Source organism: Ranitomeya imitator, chromosome 3 (assembly GCF_032444005.1).
Source record: "Ranitomeya imitator isolate aRanImi1 chromosome 3, aRanImi1.pri, whole genome shotgun sequence".
NCBI classification, from domain to species: domain Eukaryota; kingdom Metazoa; phylum Chordata; class Amphibia; order Anura; family Dendrobatidae; genus Ranitomeya; species Ranitomeya imitator.
Window position 1 is genome coordinate 39,743,341 of NC_091284.1, and position 27,650 is coordinate 39,770,990.

The following is a 27,650-nucleotide window of genomic DNA, read 5'->3' on the forward strand; positions in this document are numbered from 1 at the left end:
TATTTTGCTGGAACTGTAAAGTGCAACATTTTTTTTTTTTTTTTTTACCCTTGAAGAACAGCAGGCAAAAACACAATGTGTGAGTGATCCAGGGCAACCCGGGCAGAAGTTTGGGGAATGTGTACTGCCCCGCATCTCCAGTGCTAGTGACACCGCTGCCATTTGTGGTTTCCTCACCCCAACTTGAAATTTTGTGCTTTTAAGAATTTTGAGATCCCTGTACCACCCCTCAACCAATGACCCCCAACCCCACTGATCCATTTTTTTACGGGTTCTTACTGCACAAACGCGTTCCCACTGGGAAAAAAAAATAAAAAGTTGGTGACGAGGATACAGCACTGTGGCCCCATCATTCTCAGGATCAGGGAGGGTCCTAGAGGTTGAACCTTCAAAGATAGGACAAGCCCTTTAAAAAGTAAACAGATCTTAGAATGTGACAATGCAGCCTCTCTCTGGACACCTTTTTTTTGTTAGGAATTGCTTGGACCCCCAGTGATCGGCAACAATCTTTAGTGGAACCTGCTCAATTTTCCTGCAGCACTCCCACAGGAGAAAAGAGGCATTACACAATTTCTATTAAAATGAAATGTTCATACAGAAATGCATACCATATAAAAAGTGGCTGCACCTTTGTAGCTGTGCCCTCCCCGTGCCATTGTCTAAGCATGGCACCTGCTGTTGTAAAGGTGTGAGTAATAATGTAGCATACAATCCTAAAAATTGTACAAGAAATGACAATACATAAGATTTAATCACTAACCACAATGATGACAAACTCCCCTGTCATCACACAGGAATGTCTGAACCCAAGGTGCAGATTACAATGGTCGCCCTCCATCCTGCCGCTCCTTGCCAGCTGCACCCATATTAAGCACCAGCAATTCACTTGTAGGATGCGGACTGATGGGGGATAAGACTCCACAGATTTAGACAAGAGGGAATCTAGAGGGTCCCAACTAATGAACGGCACAAAGGGGACTGGGACGTTTCCTCCTGGAATGTTACTACACCTTGGCATCCAATATAGACAGCGCTGCACCAGGATAAACCGGGCACAGTAACAGAGGCCAGACGTACCTCTATAGAGAGGGATGAGAGGAGCAGTACTGCAGGATGAGGCTGTATATAGAGGGGCTGAAAAGAGTGATGTACTGCAGGATGAGGCTGTATATAGATGGGCTTAAAAGAGTGATGTACTGCAGGATGGGGCTGTATATAGAGGGGGTTGAAAAGAGTGATGTACTGCAGGATGGGGCTGTATATAGATGGGCTTAAAAGAGTGATGTACTGCAGGATGGGGCTGTATATAGAGGGGCTGAAAAGAGTGATGTACTGCAGGATGGGGCTGTATATAGAGGGGCTGAAAAGAGTGATGTACTGCGGGATGGAGCTGTATATAGAGGGGCCTATAGCCATGTCGGAACCACCATCTAATATAGCAGCAGAAGGTTGTGACAATGTGCACAGGTAAGGAGAAGCCAACAATACAGAGGAGCAGCCCAGGTGGAGAGGAAGGCTAATAGGAAGACCAGAATGTAAACTAACAAAAGGTGAGAGCTGCGTTCATCTGCATCAGCCAACTCTCTCACTAGCTGAAACTGCTGATGGATATTAAAGGCGTTTTGGAAGTTTACAGATTTTGACGAGGGTCTCAGACACCCCTTTAAGATATTTTTTCATAAACTCACAAACTTTTCGTAATAAAGCAGAGACACTGTCAGCAGCGTCATCGTCCGAGTAGCTGAAATTAGGTGTCCCCCATTGTCCTGGACGTCTCCGTGTGCGCAGAGCCTGACTCAGCCGCGAGGCCTCCAGACAGACCGCAGTAAGGAGTGTGCCAACACCAGAGGTACTCAGGGCTTTCTCTGGTAACGAGAGTTATGCAAGAAGGAGCCCATTCACAGGAAAAAGGATGGACGTTACCAGAACAGCACATTCAGCAGTTGTGAGGGGCGAGAGCGGCCGCCTGCAGGTCCCAGAGGAGCGCCGGCAGCGAGCGTCACTAACACAGTCCTGGTACAGCAAAGAGAAGATTATTATGTAGGCGTCAGCGTGTCACATACTTGTCTCTACTGGATGAAACGGGGTCTCCTAGAAAGAAAAATTCTGCTTTGTGAAAAGAATGTAAAGCCATAAGATTTACATCCCATAGTCCTGGAAGTTCACAGCGCCGGACACCGTGTAGTGGCCGCTCTCAGGTACTGCAGCTTACTCCTATTGAAGTGAATGGGATCTAAGCTGCAATACCAGGGAACGGCCACTACACAGAGGTGTGCAAGCTTCATACTAAACAACCCGCACCTTGTGCATTATAGGTGTGAGCGTTGTTCATCAGGATTTTGCGTCGCGACCAGGTACCGGTAAGCGCGCGAGCGTCGCGACCAGGTACCGGTAAGCGCGCGAGCGTCGCGACCAGGTACCGGTAAGCGCGCGAGCGTCGCGACCAGGTACCGGTAAGCGCGCGAGCGTCGCGACCAGGTACCGGTAAGCGCGCAAGCGTCGCGACCAGGTACCGGTAAGCGCGCAAGCGTCGCGACCAGGTACCGGTAAGCGCGCAAGCGTCGCGACCAGGTACCGGTAAGCGCGCAAGCGTCGCGACCAGGTACCGGTAAGCGCGCAAGCGTCGCGACCAGGTACCGGTAAGCGCGCAAGCGTCGCGACCAGGTACCGGTAAGCGCGCAAGCGTCGCGACCAGGTACCGGTAAGCGCGCAAGCGTCGCGACCAGGTACCGGTAAGCGCGCAAGCGTCGCGACCAGGTACCGGTAAGCGCGCAAGCGTCGCGACCAGGTACCGGTAAGCGCGCAAGCGTCGCGACCAGGTACCGGTAAGCGCGCAAGCGTCGCGACCAGGTACCGGTAAGCGCGCAAGCGTCGCGACCAGGTACCGGTAAGCGCGCAAGCGTCGCGACCAGGTACCGGTAAGCGCGCAAGCGTCGCGACCAGGTACCGGTAAGCGCGCAAGCGTCGCGACCAGGTACCGGTAAGCGCGCAAGCGTCGCGACCAGGTACCGGTAAGCGCGCAAGCGTCGCGACCAGGTACCGGTAAGCGCGCAAGCGTCGCGACCAGGTACCGGTAAGCGCGCAAGCGTCGCGACCAGGTACCGGTAAGCGCGCAAGCGTCGCGACCAGGTACCGGTAAGCGCGCAAGCGTCGCGACCAGGTACCGGTAAGCGCGCAAGCGTCGCGACCAGGTACCGGTAAGCGCGCAAGCGTCGCGACCAGGTACCGGTAAGCGCGCAAGCGTCGCGACCAGGTACCGGTAAGCGCGCAAGCGTCGCGACCAGGTACCGGTAAGCGCGCAAGCGTCGCGACCAGGTACCGGTAAGCGCGCAAGCGTCGCGACCAGGTACCGGTAAGCGCGCAAGCGTCGCGACCAGGTACCGGTAAGCGCGCAAGCGTCGCGACCAGGTACCGGTAAGCGCGCAAGCGTCGCGACCAGGTACCGGTAAGCGCGCAAGCGTCGCGACCAGGTACCGGTAAGCGCGCAAGCGTCGCGACCAGGTACCGGTAAGCGCGCAAGCGTCGCGACCAGGTACCGGTAAGCGCGCAAGCGTCGCGACCAGGTACCGGTAAGCGCGCAAGCGTCGCGACCAGGTACCGGTAAGCGCGCAAGCGTCGCGACCAGGTACCGGTAAGCGCGCAAGCGTCGCGACCAGGTACCGGTAAGCGCGCAAGCGTCGCGACCAGGTACCGGTAAGCGCGCAAGCGTCGCGACCAGGTACCGGTAAGCGCGCAAGCGTCGCGACCAGGTACCGGTAAGCGCGCAAGCGTCGCGACCAGGTACCGGTAAGCGCGCAAGCGTCGCGACCAGGTACCGGTAAGCGCGCAAGCGTCGCGACCAGGTACCGGTAAGCGCGCAAGCGTCGCGACCAGGTACCGGTAAGCGCGCAAGCGTCGCGACCAGGTACCGGTAAGCGCGCAAGCGTCGCGACCAGGTACCGGTAAGCGCGCAAGCGTCGCGACCAGGTACCGGTAAGCGCGCAAGCGTCGCGACCAGGTACCGGTAAGCGCGCAAGCGTCGCGACCAGGTACCGGTAAGCGCGCAAGCGTCGCGACCAGGTACCGGTAAGCGCGCAAGCGTCGCGACCAGGTACCGGTAAGCGCGCAAGCGTCGCGACCAGGTACCGGTAAGCGCGCAAGCGTCGCGACCAGGTACCGGTAAGCGCGCAAGCGTCGCGACCAGGTACCGGTAAGCGCGCAAGCGTCGCGACCAGGTACCGGTAAGCGCGCAAGCGTCGCGACCAGGTACCGGTAAGCGCGCAAGCGTCGCGACCAGGTACCGGTAAGCGCGCAAGCGTCGCGACCAGGTACCGGTAAGCGCGCAAGCGTCGCGACCAGGTACCGGTAAGCGCGCAAGCGTCGCGACCAGGTACCGGTAAGCGCGCAAGCGTCGCGACCAGGTACCGGTAAGCGCGCAAGCGTCGCGACCAGGTACCGGTAAGCGCGCAAGCGTCGCGACCAGGTACCGGTAAGCGCGCAAGCGTCGCGACCAGGTACCGGTAAGCGCGCAAGCGTCGCGACCAGGTACCGGTAAGCGCGCAAGCGTCGCGACCAGGTACCGGTAAGCGCGCAAGCGTCGCGACCAGGTACCGGTAAGCGCGCAAGCGTCGCGACCAGGTACCGGTAAGCGCGCAAGCGTCGCGACCAGGTACCGGTAAGCGCGCAAGCGTCGCGACCAGGTACCGGTAAGCGCGCAAGCGTCGCGACCAGGTACCGGTAAGCGCGCAAGCGTCGCGACCAGGTACCGGTAAGCGCGCAAGCGTCGCGACCAGGTACCGGTAAGCGCGCAAGCGTCGCGACCAGGTACCGGTAAGCGCGCAAGCGTCGCGACCAGGTACCGGTAAGCGCGCAAGCGTCGCGACCAGGTACCGGTAAGCGCGCAAGCGTCGCGACCAGGTACCGGTAAGCGCGCAAGCGTCGCGACCAGGTACCGGTAAGCGCGCAAGCGTCGCGACCAGGTACCGGTAAGCGCGCAAGCGTCGCGACCAGGTACCGGTAAGCGCGCAAGCGTCGCGACCAGGTACCGGTAAGCGCGCAAGCGTCGCGACCAGGTACCGGTAAGCGCGCAAGCGTCGCGACCAGGTACCGGTAAGCGCGCAAGCGTCGCGACCAGGTACCGGTAAGCGCGCAAGCGTCGCGACCAGGTACCGGTAAGCGCGCAAGCGTCGCGACCAGGTACCGGTAAGCGCGCAAGCGTCGCGACCAGGTACCGGTAAGCGCGCAAGCGTCGCGACCAGGTACCGGTAAGCGCGCAAGCGTCGCGACCAGGTACCGGTAAGCGCGCAAGCGTCGCGACCAGGTACCGGTAAGCGCGCAAGCGTCGCGACCAGGTACCGGTAAGCGCGCAAGCGTCGCGACCAGGTACCGGTAAGCGCGCAAGCGTCGCGACCAGGTACCGGTAAGCGCGCAAGCGTCGCGACCAGGTACCGGTAAGCGCGCAAGCGTCGCGACCAGGTACCGGTAAGCGCGCAAGCGTCGCGACCAGGTACCGGTAAGCGCGCAAGCGTCGCGACCAGGTACCGGTAAGCGCACAAGCGTCGTAACCAGGTACCGGTAAGCGCACAAGTGTCGTGACCAGGTACCGGTAAGTATGGCTGCTTTATTCTGTGATGTTTTGGGGCTTTATGTCCTCTTTAGTGAATTACAAAAAGGGAATCCGTGCCGAAAATCACCAGCAGAGCATGAGGATATAAACCCCATCCAGATTCAGAGGAGATAGGAATGGCGGGAAACATATACAACAACCACAATGGGGGGAACCGCAATAACCAGGTCCAGTCTAATTCAGAGAGATGATGGGAACTGCAGCACTCGGCAGCGACCACTACACAAGGTACGAAGCTGGGCTGTTCCGCTCTCTACATCCGGCCACCATTGGAGCAGATTACAGCTCATCAGTAGGGGTACCCATGTATAACTAATAGCACAGACAAACCCTTTAAGAAACTTTTTTTTCCCTGTAATTCCTTCTCCTTTTTGGCTACAAAAGCGAAGGAAAAGCTTGCAGGATCCTTCCCGGCCACTACACAAATGTATGGAGCCTTGTCTCGACCTCTTCAGAATCAACTGATCATTGGAGGAGTCTACAGCCAGACCCATGCCCATCGCAAGGTCATGAATATTTTACACAGTTCTGAAAAACCCCTTTGAGTATTATCAAGGCAGAAGTTTTTGCAGCTTTTTTTTTAAAGCAGAGTATTCGGAGCAGAAAATATGCATTAATCCATTCTTATGAAGGGTGAAAAACGAGTGAAAACACTGCAAAAGCATAACAAAAGTGAGTGTATTGTAGGACTCTCTTTCCCCTGAGAACTAATTTTTCATGCAAAAAAAAAAAAAAATGCAATATGTGAACATACGCCAACTATTAACAAATGCCGTTCTGGAGTCTGGTATAGCTGGATATAACCCATTGAGTGTTACTCAGCTTTCCCAATAAGAAATCAGGCAAACACAGAAAACAGGAAATATGGCCAGGACTATATACTCCGACAGAACAGCTAATCTATATCCTTCACTTCCTAATAAGATATTCCACAATGTCCAGAAAACAAAACACGGCTCAGAACGGCTCAGAATCCATCGCAGCTCCAACTAAGGAACTTTTTAGAAGTCATGAGTAGCCCCCCCGTGAGACTGAACCAGGGGCCGTGTGACCGACACGATCATCAGACCAGTGGCCGCTGCATCAAAACGGAGAAAAGAAAAAAAAAAAAAGCAGCAATCAGACTTGGGGGCTGAAGGTAAAGCGATCAGCTCAGCACCATTGCTCCTCCATGCACAAAGCATCACGGGGACTCATCATGGAGGGATTGGTCTTGGTGGAGTTACTGCGCCCTGAAAATATTTTTTGGGGTTACGCACCGACATGGTCTAGATCTGCACCCCACTCTGAGGTGGTGATGGGTTACAACATACAGATGAACATTCCCAAACCCCAGCACTCACATCTAACCCGCTGGTGCGTTCCTTCACCCCTGGATCTTGGCTCTCTGCTGCCCACTTCCATTAGCATTCTCTCCGGAGCGCCCACCATGGGACATCTCTGCATTCACTCCCTGCCAACTTCCCGCTGCCCCTTATTTAATCATCAATGGAGGAACGTTTCTTCCAGGCAGCATTAACTAATGATTACACAACACGCCACGTAGTGTTCCCTACCCACCAGTATGGGGACACCACCAGCTCTCCTCACCTCCCATCATAGTGTTCCCTACACACCAGTATGGGGACACCACCAGCTCTCCTCACCTCCCATCATAGTGTTCCCTACACACCAGTATGGGGATACCACCAGCTCTCCTCACCTTCCATCATAGTGTTCCCTACACACCAGTATGGGGATACCACCAGCTCTCCTCACCTCCCATCATAGTGTTCCCTACACACCAATATGGGGACACCACCAGCTCTCCTCACCTCCCATCATAGTGTTCCCTACACACCAGTATGGGGATACCACCAGCTCTCCTCACCTCCCATCATAGTGTTCCCTACACACCAGTATGGGGATACCACCAGCTCTCCTCACCTCCCATCATAGTGTTCCCTACACACCAATATGGGGACACCACCAGCTCTCCTCACCTCCCATCATAGTGTTCCCTACACACCAATATGGGGACACCACCAGCTCTCCTCACCTCCCATCATAGTGTTCCCTACACACCAGTATGGGGATACCACCAGCTCTCCTCACCTCCCATCATAGTGTTCCCTACACACCAATATGGGGACACCACCAGCTCTCCTCACCTCCCATCATAGTGTTCCCTACACACCAGTATGGGGATACCACCAGCTCTCCTCACCTCCCATCATAGTGTTCCCTACACACCAGTATGGGGATACCACCAGCTCTCCTCACCTCCCATCATAGTGTTCCCTACACACCAGTATGGGGACAACACCAGCTCTCCTCACCTCCCATCATAGTGTTCCCTACCCACCAGTATGGAGACACCACCAGCTCTCCTCACCTCCCATCATAGTGTTCCCTACACACCAGTATGGTGACACCACCAGCTCTCCTCACCTCCCAGCGTAGTGTTCCCTACACACCAGTATGGAGACACCATCAGCTCTCCTCACCTCCCATCATAGTGTTCCCTACACACCAGTATGGGGACATCACTAGTTCTCACCTCCCATCGTAGTGTTCCCAACACACCAGTATGGGGACACCATCAGCTCTCCTCACCTCCCATCATAGTGTTCCCTACACACCAGTATGGAGACACCATCAGCTCTCCTCACCTCCGATCATAGTGTTCCCTACACACCAGTATGGGGACATCACTAGTTCTCACCTCCCATCATAGTGTTCCCTACACACCAGTATGGGGACACCACCAGCTCTCCTCACCTCCGATCATAGTGTTCCCTACACACCAATATGGGGACACCACCAGCTCTCCTCACCTCCCATCATAGTGTTCCCTACACACCAGTATGGGGACACCACCAGCTCCCCTCACCTCCCATCATACTGTTCCCTACCCACCAGTATGGTGACACCACCAGCTCTCCTCACCTCCCAGCGTAGTGTTCCCTACACACCAGTATGGAGACACCATCAGCTCTCCTCACCTCCGATCATAGTGTTCCCTACACACCAGTATGGGGACATCACTAGTTCTCACCTCCCATCATAGTGTTCCCTACACACCAGTATGGGGACACCACCAGCTCTCCTCACCTCCGATCATAGTGTTCCCTACACACCAATATGGGGACACCACCAGCTCTCCTCACCTCCCATCATAGTGTTCCCTACACACCAGTATGGGGATACCACCAGCTCTCCTCACCTCCCATCATAGTGTTCCCTACACACCAATATGGGGACACCACCAGCTCTCCTCACCTCCCATCATAGTGTTCCCTACACACCAGTATGGGGATACCACCAGCTCTCCTCACCTCCCATCATAGTGTTCCCTACACACCAGTATGGGGATACCACCAGCTCTCCTCACCTCCCATCATAGTGTTCCCTACACACCAGTATGGGGATACCACCAGCTCTCCTCACCTCCCATCATAGTGTTCCCTACACACCAGTATGGAGACACCATCAGCTCTCCTCACCTCCCATCATAGTGTTCCCTACACACCAATATGGGGACACCACCAGCTCTCCTCACCTCCCATCATAGTGTTCCCTACACACCAGTATGGGGATACCACCAGCTCTCCTCACCTCCCATCATAGTGTTCCCTACACACCAGTATGGAGACACCATCAGCTCTCCTCACCTCCGATCATAGTGTTCCCTACACACCAGTATGGGGACATCACTAGTTCTCACCTCCCATCATAGTGTTCCCTACACACCAGTATGGGGACACCACCAGCTCTCCTCACCTCCGATCATAGTGTTCCCTACACACCAATATGGGGACACCACCAGCTCTCCTCACCTCCCATCATAGTGTTCCCTACACACCAGTATGGGGATACCACCAGCTCTCCTCACCTCCCATCATAGTGTTCCCTACACACCAGTATGGAGACACCATCAGCTCTCCTCACCTCCCATCATAGTGTTCCCTACACACCAATATGGGGACACCACCAGCTCTCCTCACCTCCCATCATAGTGTTCCCTACACACCAGTATGGGGATACCACCAGCTCTCCTCACCTCCCATCATAGTGTTCCCTACACACCAGTATGGAGACACCATCAGCTCTCCTCACCTCCCATCATAGTGTTCCCTACACACCAATATGGGGACACCACCAGCTCTCCTCACCTCCCATCATAGTGTTCCCTACACACCAGTATGGGGATACCACCAGCTCTCCTCACCTCCCATCATAGTGTTCCCTACACACCAGTATGGGGATACCACCAGCTCTCCTCACCTCCCATGATAGTGTTCCCTACACACCAGTATGGTGACACCACCAGCTCTCCTCACCTCCCAGCGTAGTGTTCCCTACACACCAGTATGGGGACATCACTAGTTCTCACCTCCCATCGTAGTGTTCCCAACACACCAGTATGGGGACACCATCAGCTCTCCTCACCTCCCATCATAGTGTTCCCTACACACCAGTATGGAGACACCATCAGCTCTCCTCACCTCCGATCATAGTGTTCCCTACACACCAGTATGGGGACATCACTAGTTCTCACCTCCCATCATAGTGTTCCCTACACACCAGTATGGGGACATCACTAGTTCTCACCTCCCATCGTAGTGTTCCCAACACACCAGTATGGGGACACCACCAGCTCTCCTCACCTCCGATCATAGTGTTCCCTACACACCAATATGGGGACACCACCAGCTCTCCTCACCTCCCATCATAGTGTTCCCTACACACCAGTATGGGGACACCACCAGCTCCCCTCACCTCCCATCATACTGTTCCCTACCCACCAGTATGGTGACACCACCAGCTCTCCTCACCTCCCAGCGTAGTGTTCCCAACACACCAGTATGGGGACACCACCAGCTCTCCTCACCTCCCATCATAGTGTTCCCTACACACACCAGTATGGGGACACCACCAGCTCTCCTCACCTCCCATCATAGTGTTCCCTACACACCAGTATGGGGACACCACCAGCTCTCCTCACCTCCCATCATAGTGTTCCCTACACACACCAGTATGGAGACACCACCAGCTCTCCTCACCTCCCATCATGGTGTTCCCTACACACCAGTATGGGGACACCACCAGCTCTCCTCACCTCCCATCATAGTGTACCCTACACACCAGTATGGGGACACCAGCAGCTCTCCTCACCTCCCATCATAGTGTTCCCTACACACCAGTATGGGGACAACACCAGCTCTCCTCACCTCCCATCATAGTGTTCCCTACCCACCAGTATGGAGACACTACCAGCTCTCCTCACCTCCCATCATGGTGTTCCCTACCCACCAGTATGGGGACACCACCAGCTCTCCTCACCTCCCATCATAGTGTTCCCTACACACACCAGTATGGGGACACCACCAGCTCTCCTCACCTCCCATCATAGTGTTCCCTACCCACCAGTATGGGGACACCACCAGCTCTCCTCACCTCCCATCATAGTGTTCCCTACACACACCAGTATGGGGACACCACCAGCTCTCCTCACCTCCCATCATAGTGTTCCCTACACACACCAGTATGGGGACACCACCAGCTCTCCTCACCTCCCATCATAGTGTTCCCTGCCCACCAGTATGGGGACACCACCAGCTCTCCTCACCTCCCATCATAGTGTTCCCAGCACACCAGTATGGGGACACCACCAGCTCTCCTCACCTCCCAGCGTAGTGTTCCTTACACACCAGTATGAGGACACCACCAGCTCTCCTCACCTCCCAGTGTAGTGTTCCCTACACACCAGTATGGGGACACCACCAGCTCTCCTCACCTCCCATCATAGTGTTCCCAGCACACCAGTATGGGGACACCACCAGCTCTCCTCACCTCCCAGCGTAGTGTTCCCTACACACCAGTATGGGGACACCACCAGCTCTCCTCACCTCCCATCATAGTGTTCCCAGCACACCAGTATGGGGACACCACCAGCTCTCCTCACCTCCCAGCGTAGTGTTCCCTACACACCAGTATGAGGACACCACCAGCTCTCCTCACCTCCCAGTGTAGTGTTCCCTACACACCAGTATGGGGACACCACCAGCTCTCCTCACCTCCCATCATAGTGTTCCCAGCACACCAGTATGGGGACACCACCAGCAATCCTCACCTCCCAGCGTAGTGTTCCCTACACACCAGTATGGGGACACCACCAGCTCTCCTCACCTCCCAGTGTAGTGTTCCCTACACACCAGTATGGGGACACCACCAGCTCTCCTCACCTCCCAGCGTAGTGTTCCCTACACACCAGTATGGGGACACCACCAGCTCTCCTCACCTCCCATCATAGTGTTCCCAGCACACCAGTATGGGGACACCACCAGCAATCCTCACCTCCCAGCGTAGTGTTCCCTACACACCAGTATGGGGACACCACCAGCAATCCTCACCTCCCAGCGTAGTGTTCCCTACACACCAGTATGGGGACACCACCAGCTCTCCTCACCTCCCAGCGTAGTGTTCCCTACACACCAGTATGGGGACACCACCAGCAATCCTCACCTCCCAGCGTAGTGTTCCCTACCCACCAGTATGGGGACACCACCAGCTCTCCTAACCTCACAGCGTACATCCATACGGCTCCGCAGATATAACGGCTCCCGCTCTTCTGGGAGGGATTTCTACAAGAATTTGGAGGCATCTGTGGGAATTTTTCCCCATCACCCAGAAGAGCAGTTTTTTTGGTCAGACCCTGATATTGGGGGGAGGCCGCACTGAAATCTCTTGTCTAGTTGGATGAGGTCCGGGCTGTCAGGTTCTTCCACACCAAACCCATGTCTGTATGGAGCTTGTGCACATTCATGGAGAACAGAAGGGTCTTCCCCAAACTGTTCCTACAGAGATGGAAGCTACAATTGTCTTGTGACAAAGTATTAAGATTTCCTGTCACTAGAACTAAGGAGCCGAGGTCGCCCGCTTATAACAGCCCATAGTATTATCCCTCCTCCGCCATCTGTGGAGCGGGCACAATGCAGTCAGGGGGTAACGTCCTCCTGGAATCACCAAACCCAGACACCAGATAGTTAAGTGGGATCCATCACTGCACAGAACACGTCTCCTCCAGAGCCCAGTGGTGGCGGCTTTACACCACTCCATCCGACGCTCGGCATTGTGCTTGGTGATGTACGGCTGCATGCAGCTGACCGGCCATGAAGCTCCTGGCAAGGACGCAGTGTTTGTGCGGATGTTATACCAGAGGAGGTCCGGACTCTGCAGTTATGGGGTCAGCAGAGCGGTGGTGGCTTTTCTGCCCTCTGCTCCTCAGCACTCAGCCCCCCGCTCTATAACGTTACGGGGTCTCCTCTTCGTTTCTGAGTTGCTGCGGTTCCTTCCACTTCCCAATTATATCACTCACAGGTGATGGGGGAAGATTCAGGAGGAAGAAATGTCATGGACGGACTTGTTACCCCGGTGGCCCCCATTACAGGAACGCGCTGGTATCAGGAAGCTCTGCAGCACAGGTCCTGTCAGCGACAACACTACTGCCAGTCTTCTGTACTAGTAATCTGAGGGGGGACACTGAGCTGGGCCCCGTCACTAAAAACATGCATGTTAGATAGTGGAGTCGGGGTGTGATTACTTCTGCTCCCTCCACTTCAGATTAGCGCTTCTTCAGGAGCTGAGATTTAGCCCCTCCCATCGAGCACAGTAAGCCCCGCCTCTAGACTGGATTCACAGGCTTCAGCACTGGATAAGGGTAAAGACGTGCACCTATGTCCAGACTTCATAACCAATACCTATATAGGATCCCCCCAAATATACTGGAAGGTGGGATCCTCAAAATGCAGGAGACCGTTCACTGGTTAAAAAAGTGTCCAAACCCACAAAACTTGATTGTCCCCACAAATCCCACTGACCACCTCATCATGGATGTTATAGTAAAGGGTCAGCTAAGTGCTGCTGTGAATGGTCCAACAGGGGTCACGGCCGGGACACAAATCCTTCTGCAGACATTGCAGACAAACCCTGATAAAGTCACTATACACAAGGTTGTGCCTAAGTAAAGACAATTTATGGGCACCATAAAATAATTAGCTGTCACTGTGTCTGCAGCCTTTATAGCCAGTGCAGCCAGGGAGCCACGGGTCTGACACATCAGCGATAAGAGAGAGCGTCAGCTTCACTACCCGCCACATGACACTCATATCTGGGGCTCTATTTACCCAATATTTCACAAGTCATCAGAAACGATTACGGTGATTCATGTATTGCATCCGATAACACAGGGATCATCCACATGTGACACCGTGAGTAATCATCATGTGTGAGCTCAACTCCCCATCCTGTACAATCACTGATAACACAGGATCCACCATTCACAATAGGTGATGTCACAGCTCACCTCCTCCTCCTGTACAATGACTGATAACACCTCTATATACAGTAGAGTACACAGGATACACCATTCACAATAGATGACGTCACAGCTCACCTCCTCCCCCTCCACTTCGCCCGGGCAGAGTGTAAACTCCAGCCTACAGCAAGGTGATGGATATGTGACCATACAGCAACATCCTTACATAGTCTACATAATGCAGCTGGACAAGACATGTGTACTGTTACCAATCTCCAGACATTATGATATTTAGGATCTATCCTTTACACAGGTCATCAGTATCGGAAAGATGGGAGTCCAACAGCTGGCACCCCCATATATCAGCCAGATGGACCGGAACCTCTCAGTACGCCGTGCAGAGGTTGTTCCTGGGTACAGCAGCTCAGTACTTCACTAGGCTTTGTGGTGCTGTACCCAGGAGAGAGGAGGACGGCAAGGAAACAAAGTATCAGCACACACTACTTTCCAAGCACTATTCTGGGCCATAAAATGAATCAATGAAAAAGGCAGCTCCGGCACATGTCCGCAATTTGTAGCGGCAACCGACCCGATTTCCAACATGCCAATCTGAACCCAGCTCGCTTATTTCTTCCATGTGTCTCCTCTGGTGCTGCTAATCTGTGCTATTTGGGTAGGCTCCAATCAGTCTCCATCCCCCTCTGGCAGCCAACAAAATAGTTCCTTCCTACCTCTGCAGGAGAAGTCTTTTTGGCTCTACTTCTCTGCTGACAAGCAGGACAGATCTACAGGTCCTTCTCAAAAAATTAGCATATAGTGTTAAATTTCATTAATTACCATAATGTAATGATTACAATTAAACTTTCATATATTATAGATTCATTATCCACCAACTGAAATTTGTCAGGTCTTTTATTGTTTTAATACTGATGATTTTGGCATACAACTCCTGATAACCCAAAAAACCTGTCTCAATAAATTAGCATATCAAGAAAAGGTTCTCTAAACGACCTATTACCCTAATCTTCTGAATCAACTAATTAACTCTAAACACATGCAAAAGATACCTGAGGCTTTTATAAACTCCCTGCCTGGTTCATTACTCAAAACCCCCATCATGGGTAAAGGCCCCTTCACATTTAGCGACGCTGCAGCGATACCGACAACGATCCGAATCGCTGCAGCGTCGCTGTTTGGTCGCTGGAGAGCTGTCACACAGACCGCTCTCCAGCGACCAACGATGCCGGTAACCAGGGTAAACATCGGGTAACTAAGCGCAGGGCCGCGCTTAGTAACCCGATGTTTACCCTGGTTACCATGCTAAAAGTAAAAAAAAACAAACAGTACATACTTACCTACAGCCGTCTGTCCTCCAGCGCTGCGCTCTGCTTCTCTGCTCTCCTCCTGTACTGTCTGGGAGCCGGAAAGCAGAGCGGTGACGTCACCGCTCTGCTTTCCGGCTCACAGCCAGTACAGGAGGAGTGCAGAGCACAGCGCTGGAGGACAGACAGCTGTAGGTAAGTATGTACTGTTTGTTTTTTTTTACTTTTAGCATGGTAACCAGGGTAAACATCGGGTTACTAAGCGCGGCCCTGCGCTTAGTTACCCGATGTTTACCCTGGTTACCAGTGAAGACATCGCTGGATCGGTGTCACACACGCCGATCCAGCGATGTCTCCAGGGAGTCCAGCGACGAAATAAAGTTCTGGACTTTATTCAGCGACCAACGATCTCCCAGCAGGGGCCTGATCGTTGGTCGCTGTCACACATAACGATTTCATTAACGATATCGTTGCTACGTCACAAATAGCAACGATATCGTTAACAATATCGTTATGTGTGAAGGTACCTTAAGACTAGCGACCTGACAGATGTCAAGAAGGCCATCATTGACACCCTCAAGCAAGAGGGTAAGACCCAGAAAGAAATTTCTCAACAAATAGGCTGTTCCCAGAGTGCTGTATCAACGCACCTCAATGGTAAGTCTGTTGGAAGGAAACAATGTGGCAGAAAACGCTGTACAACGAGAAGAGGAGACCGGACCCTGAGGAAGATTGTGGAGAAGGACCGATTCCAGACCTTGGGGAACCTGAGGAAGCAGTGGACTGAGTCTGGTGTGGAAACATCCAGAGCCACCGTGCACAGGCGTGTGCAGGAAATGGGCTACAGGTGCCGCATTCCCCAGGTAAAGCCACTTTTGAACCATAAACAGCGGCAGAGGCGCCTGACCTGGGCTACAGAGAAGCAGCACTGGACTGTTGCTAAGTGGTCCCAAGTACTTTTTTCTGATGAAAGCAAATTTTGCATGTCATTCGGAAATCAAGGTGCCAGAGTCTGGAGGAAGACTGGGGAGAAGGAAATTCCAAAATGCCTGAAGTCCAGTGTCAAGTACCCACAGTCAGTGATGGTGTGGGGTGCCATGTCAGCTGCTGGTGTTGGTCCACTGTGTTTCATCAAGGGCAGGGTCAATGCAGCTAGCTATCAGGAGATTTTGGAGCACTTCATGCTTCCATCGGCTGAAATGCTTTATGGAGATGAAGATTTCATTTTTCAGCACGACCTGGCACCTGCTCACAGTGCCAAAACCACTGGTAAATGGTTTACTGACCATGGTATTATTGTGCTCAATTGGCCTGCCAACTCTCCTGACCTGAACCCCATAGAGAATCTGTGGGATATTGTGAAGAGAAAGTTGAGAGACGCAAGACCCAACACTCTGGATGAGCTTAAGGCCGCTATTGAAGCATCCTGGGCCTCCATAACATCTCAGCAGTGTCACAGGCTGATTGCCTCCATGCCACGCCGCATTGAAGCAGTCATTTCTGCCAAAGGATTCCCGACCAAGTATTGAGTGCATAACTCAACATTATTATTTGTTGGTTTTTTTGTTTGTTATTAAAAAACACTTTTATTTGATTGGATGGGTGAAATATGCTAATTTATTGAGACAGGTTTTTTTGGGTTATCAGGAGTTGTATGCCAAAATCATCAGTATTAAAACAATAAAAGACCTGACAAATTTCAGTTGGTGGATAATGAATCTATAATATATGAAAGTTTAATTGTAAATCATTACATTATGGTAAATAATGAAATTTAACACTATATGCTAATTTTTTGAGAAGGACCTGTATGGCGGTGAGGAGCCTGACGAGCGGCCACCAGCTCTCCGCTCACATAGCTGTACTCTGAGCACCATGAAATGTGAGGACTCTTCCATGAATACATTTGTAGTTCTATAACACGGGGCATATAATGGTGGGCAGCCCCTTCACCAGACATGGCGTGCAGTGCAGCAAGTCTTTCCGATTATTCTCACTTCATGCCAACACTACGTATAATAGAGCAGCTGAGCCGCGGCCGATGTCTGCTGATAACAGCGAGTAACCGGCAGCGTTCTACATACAAAGGAAGGTCATTATATGATAGGAAAACCCGATTATAAACCATGGAGCCTGTAATCAGCCCCGAAGCAGAGCGCACGCACTCCGCTAAGAGCAGCGCTGTCTGTGTGACCGTGTGTAACCTGCGGCCATTAGCGGCTTCAGTCATACACTGCACACGCAGGTCCTGATGATGACACACTCTTATGACAGATCGGACCGAAATATCAGGAAACTATGCCGACAAAACGACAAGATGATTGACAAGTTGTCTAAAGTGTCATCATCTCCGTTAAGCACGTCCTCTGGTCAGACCTGAAAATTTACATTTATCTGTAGCAATCAGCAAAACCCTCCCGGATTTTTTGGAACTGGCTTCTGTACTGCACCGTCCAGAGACTTGTATGTAACTTGCCCTAGCAGCGGGGGAGAACAAGCAGGGAGTGGAGTCAATGACCCAAACCAAAATGTCCCTGACTCCATAGTCACTACTGAGCATGTGCATAATTTATCTCCCCTTAGGCTGTGTTCACACGTTGCGGTTTTTTCCGAAAAAACCGCGGCAAACATTTCAAAAACCTGACCTGCACATCCAAACATAGACTGAGTGTGAACAGGTGCTGAACCCAGAGTCGCCAACTCGTATATAGTTAAGTAAAAAGGGCAGCACACTGCAGCGCCAAAACATGCAAACTTGAAAACACGAAATTTGAACTGCATTACTGCACTAGAAATATGAAAAATGAGAGCTTTTAGCGCATAAAAATGGCCATATTTATGTGTACCTGGTAGCCAATTTACGGCATCTCTCTTATACGAGGTCCTACGCTTGACCTACCTCACCGAGAATAAACGTCTCCATCTGAATGGGTACATGTGAAACCTCTTCTTGGACTCAAATTCTCTCTTTCTGTGGAGGGGTATTGGACCTACTATAATTAAAACACCTGTGGCTAGGAGGCGGGGAGTGCACGATCAGAAGGCTAAAGAATACATTTCAAAAACCTGACCTGCACATCCAAACATAGACACAGTGTGAACAGGTGCTGAACCCAGAGTCGCCAACTCGTATATAGTTAAGTAAAAAGGGCAGCACACTGCAGCGCCAAAACATGCAAACTTGAAAACACGAAATTTGAACTGCATTACTGCACTAGAAATATGAAAGACGTTTGGAGACGTTTATTCTCGGTGAGGTAGGTCAAGCGTAGGACCTCGTATAAGAGAGATGCCGTAAAGTGGCTACGAGGTACACATAAATATGGCCATTTTTATGCGCTAAAAGCTCTCATATTTCTAGTGCAGTAATGCAGTTCAAATTTCGTGTTTTCAAGTTTGCATGTTTTGGCGCTGCAGTGTGCTGCCCTTTTTACTTAACTAAAACCGCGGCAAAAACGCATGCGGTTTTCTTGCAGAAAATGTCCAGAATTCTCAGGAATTTTCTGCAAGAAATCCTGAACGTGTGCACATAGCCTAAAAGCCGAGATCCTCAGCTCAGGGACAGAACAGACACATCATAACTTTCCCAAATTCTTATGAAAAAGTTTACAGCACAAACTGCAGTGTACTACTGAACCAATAATATATTTTCAGAGTAGATCCATTTTATATTGACTCCACAGCCCTGGACATAAGGAGAGGTAGTTTATGTTGGCAAGGTGGTGGGAATGATGGAAAAGGGAGGAACTTAAAAAGACTAAGCAGAAAACTGTACAGATGAGCAATGGCTGGAAGAAGTGTTCATGGAGGTCTGGGCCAAACAGAGAAGATGAAGGAAGGGTCTTCTACAATCACTGCGCATAGTTAGTGATGAATCTTCTGAATGCTATATGCCACCATTTCATTTAAAAACCAAAATCCATCCAAGGACAATTTCCAAAGATCACAGCGACACCTCTCATGCCTTCCACCACCGTCCATGGACCCATTACACCTACACCTCTCATGCCTTCCACCACCATCCATGGACCCAATACACCTACACCTCTCGTGCCGTACACCACCGTCCATGGACCCATTATGCCTACACCTCTCATGCCTTACACCACCGTCCATGGACCCATTACGCCTACACCTCTCGTGCCTTACACCACCATCCATGGACCCATTACGCCTACACCTCTCGTGCCTTACACCACCATCCATGGACCCATTACGCCTACACCTCTCGTGCCTTCCACCACCGTCCATGGACCCATTATGCCTACACCTCTCGTGCCTTACACCACCATCCATGGACCCATTATGCCTACACCTCTCGTGCCTTACACCACCGTCCATGGACCCATTACGCCTAAACCTCTCGTGCCTTACACCACCGTCCATGGACCCATTACGCCTAAACCTCTGGTGCCTTACACCACCGTCCATGGACCCACTACGCCTAAACCTCTGGTGCCTTCCACCATCCATGTGCCCAGTTTGTTATTGCATTTGTACCCATTTTGCCTCTTTTGGTGTTTTTTGTCCATTTTTTTAGTTTTTTTTTTTTTCATATTCACTATTGTGGGTGAGGTTTGGGGGTTTACGGTGCAATTTGGCACAAAAAAAAACAAGTACCACAAAAAAAATTAAAGGGAGTTTAAGAAAAATGCCGAAAAGTAGTTGCAGACCCCAAGGCAAGACGTGCTCTAAAGTAAGAAATCCCTGAGCTCCTTCAGTTGTCCTCTTCCTTTAAGCACTTGCAAAACTTATTCTGATTTCCTAGTTTGATCCGTTGACCTGGGAAAGATGGGTCATAAAAATAAAAAAAAAAAAGTACAAAAGCAGCAGCTTATCAGATCCTAAAAAAAGGGAGCAGGATGAAGACTGGGGCTGTCAGGACTCTGAGAAAGCTGGGTGACTATCATTCTTCTTGTTAAAAGGGGCACATCCCTACACAATCAGCACTGACAGGACACAGTTCTTCTGCTCTAGAAAATCCCCCTCGACAACCATTTACGCCCATTTGCCAATTTATTCTTACACTTCCAGACGGAACAACAGGGGAATATCCGTAATAAATAACATGAAAAATGGTGACCTAGTCCAGCACACAATCTCCAACTTTCAAAGGAAAAAAAAAATTAAAAAGATGCAAAAAAAGTTTAAAAACATGACATCCTGAGAAAATAAGCCTAAACGTTTTGAACCCAGAGACATGTATGGTTCGCAACAAGCAGGATTTCTTTCCGGACGTCCAGTGTTTAAAGGGGCGTTTTTAGCATTCCTAATGGATCAAAAACAAAGTGTACTTAGAAATTTGGAAATTGAGTACAGGACAGGATTCCGATTGGGGACTCAGCCCTGCTTGCACATCTTCAGACGTCAAAGCCCCCCTCCCCAAACCCCCCGATCAGGTGAGCTGCACATTTATCTACTATATAAAGCTGAATGTGTGTGTGTGTGTGTGTGTGTGTGTGTGTGTGTGTGTGTGTGTGTGTGTGTGTGTGTGTGTGTGTGTGTGTGTGTGTGTGTCCGGGATTGGCATCTGCACCGTCGCAGCTACAGCCACAAAATTTTGCACAGTCACACATCTAGGCTATATTGTGAGGCGAAATTTTAACCCCGCGCTTTCCAATTCACCAAACTAATTTTCCCCTATGTACATAATGGGGAAAAGTGAAAAGAAAAGTGTTGGAGGCAAATTGACAGCTGCCAGATGTGAACAAGGGGGACTTAAAGAGTGAGAGCGATGGCGCCAAAGAGTATATACCGTACAGTTGCTAAGGTGGGGCCCCGACATGAGATACTCACCACACACGGGGATATGAACACACACACAAAATGCGCCACACACTACCACGTGCTTGAACACATATACCACCCTCAGGACACATTTCACCACACATACACCAACCTCACCACATAAAAGTCGCCGCTCAAAACTCGCCACGCGCAAAACTCGCCACATGCAAAAACTAGGCTCACGCAAAACTCGCCACAAGTGCAAAACTCACCTCATGGAAAACTCGCCACACGCAAAACTTGCACACGCGGAAAAATTGCCACATGCACAAAATTTGCAACACATGCAAAAGTTGCCTCACACAAAACTTGCACATACTCAAAAGGCACCAGACATAAAACTCACCACGCGCAAAACTCGCCATGCGCAAAACTTGCTGCACACAACTTGCTACACTAACCTGTCACATGCAACTCGACACACAAAAAGTTGCTACACACATGTTGCCACACAAAACTCATCTCACAAAAGTCGCTACATGCATGTCGCCACACACAACTTGACAAACGAAACTCGCCCTAAAACACACACAAGTCTGGTATTAGCCTTCAAAAATAAAAATCTACAGCAACAAAATTTTGCACAGTCACAGGTCTGGACCCTGAGAGCGTCATAGGCTACGTTGTGAGGTGAAATTTTAACCCCGCGCTTTCCAATTCACCAAACAATTTTGCCCCTATCTACATAATGGGGAAAAAGTGAAATGAAAAGTGTTGGAGGCGTCGCAGCTACAGCCACAAAATTTTGCACAGTCACACGTCTGGACCCTGAGAGCGTCATAGGCTATGTTGTGAGGTGAAATTTTAACCCCGCGCTTTCCAATTCACCAAACTAATTTTCCCCTATCTACATAATGGGGAAAAGTGAAAGGAAAAGTGTTGGAGGCGAATTGACAGCTGCCAGATGTGAACAAGGGGGACTTAAAGAATGAGAGCGATGGCGCCAAAGAGTATATACCGTACAGTTGCTAAGGTGGGGCCCCAACATGGGATACTCACCACACACGGGGATATGAACACACACACAAAATGCGCCACACACTACCACGTGCTTGAACACATATACCACCCTCAGCACACATTTCACCACACATACACCAACCTCGCCACATAAAAGTCGAAACACAAAAGTCGCCGCTCAAAACTCGCCACGCGCAAAACTCGCCACATGCAAAAACTAGGCTCACGCAAAACTCGCCACAAGTGCAAAACTCACCTCATGGAAAACTCGCCACACGCAAAACTTGCACACGCGGAAAAATTGCCACATGCACAAAATTTGCAACACATGCAAAAGTTGCCTCACACAAAACTTGCACATACTCAAAAGGCACCACACATAAAACTCACCACGCGCAAAACTCGCCATGCGCAAAACTTGCTGCACACAACTTGCTACACTAACCTGTTACATGCAACTCGACACACAAAAAGTTGCTACACGCATGTTGCTACACAAAACTCATCTCACAAAAGTCGCTACATGCATGTCGCCACACACAACTCAACACACACAACTTGACAAACGAAACTCGCCCTAAAACACACACAAGTCTGGTATTAGCCTTCAAAAATAAAAATCTGATTAATAAGCAGACGAACTACAAGAGCAACAAATGTACCATATAGGAAATACGGCAGCTGTCAGTCACATGACCTGTCTATTATGTGTATGTGTGAGCTAATATATACTGCCAGGGGGGAGGGCTTCCTGTTGGCTGGGTATTTATCAGGCTGCCAATTTATCTTACAAATACTGAGGTAAAAATACTGACCAAATAACGTGTGAACGCGGTCTAATACAGGAGGAGATGACACACAGGTATATACTATATACAGGGGAGATGACACACAGATATATACTATATACAGGAGAGATAGCACACAGGTATATACTATATAGAGGAGGAGATGACATACAGGTACATACTATATACAGAAGGAGATGACATACAGGTATATACTATATATAGGAGGAGACGACATACAGGTATATACTATATATAGGAGGAGATGACATACAGGTATATACTATATATAGGAGGAGATGGCATACAGGTATATACTATATACAGGGGAGATGACACACAGCAGGTATATACTATATACAGGGGAGATGACATACAGGTATATACTATATATAAGGGAGATGACAAACATGTATATACTGAGGTGAAAATGAGAGGTGTGAGGTGAAAATGAAAAGGTGTGAGTGCAAAATGAGAGGAGTGAGGGAAAATAGTGGAGTGATTGGAAAATGACAGATGTGAGGTCGAAATGACAAGTGTTGGGGGGAATGAGAGGAGTGAGGGAGAAAATGAGAGATGTGAGGGGGAAAATGAGAGGCGTGATGGGAAAATAAGAGAAGTGACGTGCTATAACTAACCACAGATATTTACTATGCCCAGGCAACGCCGGGCTCTTCAGCTAGTATAGAATAAAACGCAACATAATATTCAGAATAGGATGGAATAATATCAATTACCCTAAGACTGAGGAACACAAAAAGATATGAAACGCTAAAATACAAATATTGTACGGTAAATACAACCCTATAATACTGTATAATAGCACAGTATATATAGCACAATACTGTATATAACAAGGTATAAAATATACATACGGCATGTATTACAACATGCCATATAATGACACTAATAACAGCAATATAATACAACTAACATAACACTAATGTAACTCTGCAATACAACGTTATAACACTAAAATAATATCGCTGTAATGCCGCTATAACGTAAACTAAACTATAATACCGCTACAATGTAACGCTATACTATAACACTATAATACCGCTATGATGTAACACTATAATATCGCTATAATTTAGAACTATACCACTATAATATAATACTATTGATATAACACTAATACCGCTGCAATGCATGCTATAATATCGCTATAATGCAACACTATAATATAGTATTGCTAGAATGTAACAGAAAGCTATAATAATCACTACAATATAACACTAGAATATCGCTATATTACTATTATACTAGCACTATAATATAATACCGCAATATTGTAACGCTATACTATATTGCTATAATTTCACTATAAAGTAACTAATATAATATCACTAATACCACTATAATGTAATACTATAATGTAGCGCCATGCCACAATACCGCTATAATGTAACCCCATGCCACAATACTGCTATAATGTAACGCCATGCCACAATACCGCTATAATGTAACGCCATGCCACAATACCGCTATAATGTAACGCCATGCCACAATACCGCTATAATGTAACGCCATGCTATAATACCGCTATAATGTAACGCCATGGTATAATACCGCTATAATGTAACGCCATGGTATAATACCGCTATAATGTAACGCCATGCTATAATACCGCTATAATGTAACGCCATGCTATAATACCGCTATAATGTAACGCCATGCTATAATACCGCTATAATGTAACGCCATACTGTAATACCGCTATAATGTAACGCCATGCTATAATACCGCTATAATGTAACGCCATGCGCTATAATACCGCTATAATGTAACGCCATGCGCTATAATACCGCTATAATGTAACGCCATGCTATAATACCGCTATAATGTAACGCCATGCGCTATAATACCGCTATAATGTAACGCCATGGTATAATACCGCTATAATGTAACGCCATACTGTAATACCGCTATAATGTAACGCCATGCTATAATACCGCTATAATGTAACGCCATGCTATAATACCGCTATAATGTAACGCCATGCTATAATACCGCTATAATGTAACGCCATGGTATAATACCGCTATAATGTAACGCCATGCTATAATACCGCTATAATGTAACCCCATACTGTAATACCGCTATAATGTAACGCCATGCTATAATACCGCTATAATGTAACGCCATGCTATAATACCGCTATAATGTAACGCCATGCTATAATACCGCTATAATGTAACGCCATGGTATAATACCGCTATAATGTAACGCCATGCTATAATACCGCTATAATGTAACGCCATGCGCTATAATACCGCTATAATGTAACGCCATGCTATAATACCGCTATAATGTAACCCCATACTGTAATACCGCTACGCTGTAATCCCATGAGATCACATCCCGCCGCTGAGGACCCTGTAGATCCCCTGAGCCATTTTCGGGTGTAACTGTTACCATTCCCGAGGACCCTGTAGACCCCTCCGGGCCACTTTTCGGGTGTCAGCGTTAGTTTGTCCGTTAACCCTTCCCTCCCCTCTGCACAGTATATAAACCAGGCAGCAGCCGGCGCTCACCGCCGCCTCCCCCATCCACGTTTGATGAATGAGTGCACACCCGTTTGGGGTCACCCCGCAGGCCTCTCACCTCATAGCGCTCGGCGCACGCAGTGTGGGTCCCGGGCCGGGCTCCTCAGGCAGAGCAGTGGCGGCTCCGGTGAGACATGAGCTCCGCTCTCGTTCCCTCACCCGCGGCTCCTCCCAGCTCCTACCTACTACGACGACGACACACCATAACCCGCTCGCTCTGACGCCCTGACGTCAAGCAACCAATCAGCTTCTGTCTAAGCCACGCCCCCTTCCTGCTTACGCCTATCAGAAGCTTCGTTCTATTCAGCGCGTCGTTGCGGCAACTGGCAAGCCACTGACGTCATCAGCGGGGAGCCCGAAGCACGTGATTGCGACAGCGGTTGTAGAGCGGCCATTTGTAATCCGGGCATAAAATCCTTCTTCCCGTCCTGACCCTTCACACGACACGGAGGAAGCAGCGGGAGGCTCCGGAGTGATTTCTTACAATCCATGGTTGGCATCACCGCTTTTGTTGTTTTATATCAGTGCCCGGGAACGGACTGTGACGGCTACTTTTTTTATCTGAGTATTAAAAATACGTTTTCACCAGGTCCTTATTCCCGGATATTGCAGAAAGCGAAGGAAATCCTGTCGCGATTGGAAGATTTTTACCACGAGAGCGGACTGGTAGAACAGACCTAAGGTATTTGACCCTTGCCAGAATGTAAAATGGCCGCTGGAGGGGTGGGGGCGTGTCACGTGATGTGTGACGTAGCAGCTGAAGCTGCTGTTTGTGCAGATGTTGCCCCGCCCTCTCTTGTCCCGTTACCCCTGACTACCCCGCCTCATCCACTACCAGGCTAAAAAATAAATGGTTGCTATGGGTGACGAAACCCCCAAAAATGATTTTGACACAGTTTTATTGCCTTTTTGGTATTCATTGTAAGACACAATAATAATAATACATAACTATTTTATTAGTTTGGACAAATCTGTGATTTTTTTTTAGACTTCCACATTTGTGTTCTCACATTTGGAAGTTATCACCCTATTCATAGGAGATAACTTACCGATTGCTTGGGGTCTGACCCCTGGGACCCCCAAGGTCTAAATATCCCCGTGTGAATAGAGCGGTGGTCGATCTGCAGCTCCATTCACTGATACGGGACCGCCGGAGATAGTGGAGCAGAGGTGGGGGTCCCACGGCTTGGACTTGATCATATAATTGCGTGATTGCCTACAGAATACGCTGCAATACTGTAATAGTGCAGTTGTCCAGGCGGGGTTCAGGTCTGCCGTCAATCTAAGTGACTGCAGACTTGTAAATCCTCACTTGGCACACAGTGCACACTGTAAGGATTCTCCGGGGCACTTTGTATCCGTGCAGTCACGTGCCGACTAGATGTGCGCGCACTCGCTCAATACAAGGTAACTGAGCTAGGCCAGACACGTCTAGTCGGAATGTGGCCGAACGTGCGCACATCTCATACCTGCTGTCAGATGACCGCCCGATCCCACCGTGAAGAGTCACAAGTCTGCAGTCACATAGAGTGACCTGAGACATGATCCCCAAGCCTGGACAACACCTTTAGGGGTTCCCGAAGTGGCCCACAAGCAGGACTCCATTGGACTAGTAACATGGGAGACACAGAGACTCCCATAACAAGCTCTCATCACCCTGCGAATCCATCGGGGAGAAGGGGGAAAACAATGGGAGTTGAAAGTGCCACACCAATACTTTCTAAACCCCCCTAGATGTAGCTTTCAGGGTTCACAGTGGCATCTAAATGGTTATATGATGGTGGTCAGAGCCAGTTCCAATCACATATGTCGTCTGTACAGCACAGCTGACACCTGCGCTCCATGAATTGAGTCCAGTCTGTATAGTAATGAGCGAGCATTCTCCGGTGCTAATGATGAATCTTGGGCGCGCTCGAAAAATATGATTGAGTCCCCCCAGCGGCATGTCTTGCCGCTGTTCGGCAGCCACAACACATGCAGGGTTTGTCTGTTAGGCAATCCCTGTATGTGGATACTCTGACATAGTATTTGAGTACGCCGAATGCACTCGGTCAGTACCTGAGCATGCTCAGATAACACCTTATCCCAGCACGCTCGCTCATCACTAATGATAATCATCTGCCGGAGCCTTTACCTTCATATTGGGGCTCATGCAGACGAGCGTGTGAATCGGACCGGTGCTGTCTGATTTCTCACCGGATAGAACACAGACAGCACCCAATACTTTTTTTCATTGAGCGAAAAATTGCAGCGCTCGCTACCTTTTTGCATATATCTGACGGGGATTTTATTTTTGCATACAGGAAAAAACAAAAACCTCTTGATACACAGAAGGCAATT

General features: G+C 49.9%; 2 protein-coding genes across 4 annotated transcripts in view; one reads left to right on the forward strand and one right to left on the reverse strand.

Moving 5' to 3' along the window:
* The window catches only part of ITSN1 (intersectin 1), a 150,760-nt gene extending 125,240 nt beyond the window's left edge, over positions 1 to 25,520 (reverse strand). For 2 of the 3 annotated variants that reach the window (XM_069760789.1, XM_069760791.1), the window contains exon 1: positions 25,369 to 25,502. The gene's annotated coding sequence lies outside the window, so the exon portion shown is untranslated. Of the gene's footprint in view, positions 1 to 25,368 lie in introns of all 3 variants that reach the window. The other variant, XM_069760790.1, reaches the window with a different exon arrangement.
* Positions 25,521 to 25,684: 164 nt separating this feature from the next.
* The window catches only part of CRYZL1 (crystallin zeta like 1), a 46,014-nt gene continuing 44,048 nt past the window's right edge, over positions 25,685 to 27,650 (forward strand). The window contains exons 1-2 of the mRNA XM_069760793.1: positions 25,685 to 25,802; positions 25,900 to 25,992. The gene's annotated coding sequence lies outside the window, so the exon portion shown is untranslated. The remainder of the gene's footprint in view (positions 25,803 to 25,899; positions 25,993 to 27,650) is intronic.